Source organism: Sinocyclocheilus grahami, unplaced genomic scaffold (assembly GCF_001515645.1).
Source record: "Sinocyclocheilus grahami isolate Dianchi unplaced genomic scaffold, SAMN03320097.WGS_v1.1 scaffold1060.1, whole genome shotgun sequence".
NCBI lineage: Eukaryota > Metazoa > Chordata > Actinopteri > Cypriniformes > Cyprinidae > Sinocyclocheilus > Sinocyclocheilus grahami.
The window spans coordinates 107,749-112,361 of record NW_015506239.1 but is presented as its reverse complement, the minus strand read 5'-3'; positions in this window follow the sequence as shown (position 1 = coordinate 112,361).

Genomic DNA, 4,613 nt, shown 5'->3' with positions numbered 1-4,613 from the left:
TTTTACCAGCTTCTGCAAGCGTGTATGGCATCTGGCTTTTGGAACCTCACTGTGACTTCAGGTAAGATTTAATTAACGTTATTTGTCTGTGCCAGTCGTGTTTTTGACACATGCATTGGCAGAAAAAAAAAAATAAATAAAATTAGTCATTATAACATGTACAACATTAACATTCTTTTATTTGCAAAATGAAGTCGTGTATTTAATTATTTCTGATTTCATGATCAATTTGGCTTCATTGTAATGAGGTTAATGATCTTTGAAAAACCATGATTATGAACATACAATTACTTTGCCTTGAGCTGATTAGCCAACTGTGGTAGTGTTCGTTGATTGGTGTTTATATTTGTTCAAGCTTGACGACCTTATCGCCTTTATTTTCTAATATATATTTATCATTACAGATAAGATCCGGAACCTGCGACGACGCTCAGCTCCATCAGCCCTCCATCTGCACCTTCAGATCCACCAGCTATGTCTCCATCGGTCGGCCCTCAGATGTTGGCAGCCACACCATCTACATCTTGGCTCCGAGCTCCCTCGATTCCACCGTGTGTTGTCAGCACTGGGATGCTCTGGGTCTGTGCCATGTGCCAAACATCATCTAAGCTGCCAGGGCATCATCGTCATCCTCCCATCACCATCCCTTCGCCACATCCTGCCATCATCCCCGCACTTTTGCCTCTCACCATCCCTACGCCATCTCCTTGTCCACCTCCAAAACCCCCGCCATCCTATTCTGTTGCTTGAACTTTATCATCTTCAGTCTTTGAAAAAAAAGTGCATAAGTGAATAGCTTGTGTGTGTGCAGTCTTTTTTATGTATTTTTTTTCTTCAGAAAATTGCATTGTAATTTTTATTTATTCACTGATGTAAAATTCTGTACTTTTTTAGTAAGGCCGGTATAACTGAAATGTTCTACAAATGGAAAAGATAGCTCTGCCATAGCTTTTCAATCTTTTTTTATTTATGTTTTTTTATAATGTATTAAAATGTATTTGAGTATGTTTGCAGTAATACAAATATACTATAAACATACTTGTATTTCAAGTGCATTTTTAATACATTTAATAGTATGTTTTGTTTTGTTTTTCACCAAAGTATATATGCTGCTGTCCTTTTTTAGTGTACTTTATGAATATTTGTAATGTACACAACAATATATAATACATTAAAGTTTTCTAGATATCAAAGTGTGTACGTGTGTGTATATATACTCAAAAAAGCAGCTTTATAATATACTAGTAGTGTAATGCTAATGCATTCCAATGAGCTGAAATACAATTGAAATGTACTTGAAGTACATTAAAACGATGCTTCAAATATACTCTAACTGTAGTTCATGAAGTATTAAAAGGACATTTTAAATGTATTCTAAGAAATACACTTAAATTGCACTAAATATACTTAAAGTGGTTCCATTTTAACACAATTTCAATATATTAAATATATTACAAATAGATTGAAATCCAACTTAAAAAATATCTTGAAATACACTTAATATACTTAAAGTTGTTTCAAAATAATACATTTAATATGCATTTGTATAGTATAATTTAAATATAGTAAGTATGTCTGAAAAAGCACAATTTAAATATATTTCTTTTTCACCTGGGACAATAATTCCAAAATAGAGATTACATCATGTGCCAAATAAAAAAAAGTCAGACAGCCTCAGGAATGCACTTTGGAATTCTATTATATGGTTTTGGAAACCATTTCAGGGTTTCAGGACTCGTCATGTCCATATTAGTTTTAATTTTCAGCATGGGTAAAGCGGGGAAAAGTGTCATCACAGCAACACCTGCTGCCGTGAGACCGCACGAATGAGGAAAAGCTACAGAGGTTTTATTGGGATCTCACACTCCGCAGCTTAACCTTGGCTTTCGGCAGGAAGCAAGCCAGCCGCCGTGTTTCAATATATCAAAACCACAGGACCTGAATTTGTGCTTATAAATTAGGCTTAATAAAGCAAAGCTTCACTGCTCTGTTTTTTTTTCAGCTGATGAGAGAATCAACTGTAGACAGCCTCAGGAATGCACTTTGGAATTCTATTATATGGTTTTGGAAACCATTTCAGGGTTTCAGGACTCGTCATGTCCATATTAGTTTTAATTTTCAGCATGGGTAAAGTGGGGAAAAGTGTCATCACAGCAACACCTGCTGCCGTGAGACCGCACGAATGAGGAAAAGCTACAGAGGTTTTATTGGGATCTCACACTCCGCAGCTTAACCTTGGCTTTCGGCAGGAAGCAAGCCAGCCGCCGTGTTTCAATATATCAAAACCACAGGACCTGAATTTGTGCTTATAAATTAGGCTTAATAAAGCAAAGCTTCACTGCTCTGTTTTTTTTTTCAGCTGATGAGAGAATCAACTGCGCCATCAACCACGGCTGCCCTTCTGAATAACATTAACGTTCCACAGGAATGATTTCGTGAGGACGGTGACACTAGAGCGGCGAGACCACCGATGTGACACTATGATAAAAGGGCCGAGAGAACAGACACCATGCCGTTATGAGTCTGAAATACCGTGACATTCTACAGCGGGACAATTGAAGAAGCCGTAAGAGAGTAATTGATCCAATTACTGAGGTACTCTTGGGTAGCTATATATCTGCATAGGAGATACAAAAGGTTACAATAGTGGAAATGATAGCGTGATTATGACAAAGATGCACATCATGTGTCTCTCACGAGTAGCCAAGCCTGAAAACAGTTCTTTGCTTTCAACCATAAGCCATGCTTGCGAGTTCTCTGTGTGCTCAGGTTCCATCACTAGACATCTGTGGATGCACTGTTGTTTCTTCTGCCACCACTAGCTCCAGTCAGGGGAGTGGCTTGCTTGGTATCCAAAGATAGCTCTGAATGGGCCAAGCCCTCAGGCTCTCAGTCCCTGCCTGACTGCCTGAAAGTCACTGTGAATTATGCATCATATTTCTGAGATTTGCCCTTCTCCTCTATGCAAAAATAACAGTGGAGAGTGCTTAGAGGCAGACCTACACAATGTTCAGTGAAAAGTAGAGACACAAAGAAAGAGGTTTTGAAGACAAGAAAAAATGATGAGCAGAAGCAAAGTAGTCGAAGTGTGTGCGTGTGCACATATATGGTCACAAGGACACAAGATCATGTTTTCCAAAGATCATGTGGTGGATTTTTAAAATGAGGATGCTATATGGCCCTATAATAATAATAACAATAATAATAATAATAATTTTGTGAAAGAAGACTCCTATGCTCCACAAGGCTGCTTTTATTTGATAAATCTAATATTGTGAAAACATTATTACAAATTAAATGAACTGTTGTCTGTTTTAATTTGTTTTAAAATATAATTTATTCCTGTGACGGAAAAGCTGAATTTAATAACTATTATTTATGATCAATTTAATACATCCTTGCTGAATAAATGTATTAATTTCTTTAAATAAATAAAGATCTCAGCGACCCCAGTCATTTGAATGGTAATGCATTTGCGACCACTAGTCAACAAATGCTCAGCAAACATCACAGAGGACATAAAGGTAACAGACACGGAGGTGCTGTTTAATTTAAGAGATCTGAGTTGTTGCAAAAAGCATTTGTTTGTTCCAAATTTGTTCGCTGAGGCACTGCCTCCCTTGCCTCCTCAGACAAAACACTCCTGAGTACTGAGTCTATTGTACTTTTATTTAGGGCAAATCAATTTTCTTAAATTCTTTCCTTGTGCTAATTTACATTTACTAATGTAGCGCACAAAATAGATGGGCATTTTTTTAGAAAAATCAGAAAGCTTTTATTTTGTCTCTCTTGTATGAAAGCTGAGCCGTAAAAAAAAAAAATGTTCTGTTAGAAGAGCGCAAGAGAAAAGCCTGGCCTTATTTAAGAAGACAGCTAATTTGTTTTGGCCTCTTAAAGTCATGCTTGGGTCACTTAGGCAAGCATGGAATCCAGACAGCATCATTAAAAAATCATGTGTTTTGTTGCAGAAAAGAAATGCACATTCATTGCCTTGCTCAAAAAACATTCCTCTAAAACGTGGACTACTAGAACAATGAGTACCACAGGTTTTGAATATCTTTACCACAAAATAACTGCCATGAATATGCTTCGAAAACATTGTGATTGTTAATTGCAAAGCAGTGTGTGAGGGGATTCAATGAGAGTTCCCTTGAATACTTAAATCTATTAAAATTACTGCTAAAAGGGAAATGTATGGATCCAGCAAAGTGTACATACTATTACTATCCTCTGATGAGTATACACACATTCTTGCCTGCATAATATAAAAAGCTATTTCCCTGTTGACAGCATGTGAGTATACTAGTATGGATGTGTTTTTGTCTTGCCGTCGGGATGGAGCTGGTGCTCCTCTTGCTGGGTGAAGTATGTGCCGTTCCCTGAGGCCGAGCGGTCCTGAAAGCATATTCTTTCATCCAGGGCCATCCTTCAGGCATCCAGAAGAGGAAAATCATCTAGTTAATGCCAGGATGAAATCCTTCCGCACATGAAACATGCATTTTCTGCATGTTTGGGGGATGCCTTGCATCCCAGCTGCATCAGAAGACAGAGGAGAAATGCTGCTTCTGAGGGCTGAAAGTAAATTTTGCATGCCTGTAGGGGCCACATTACAT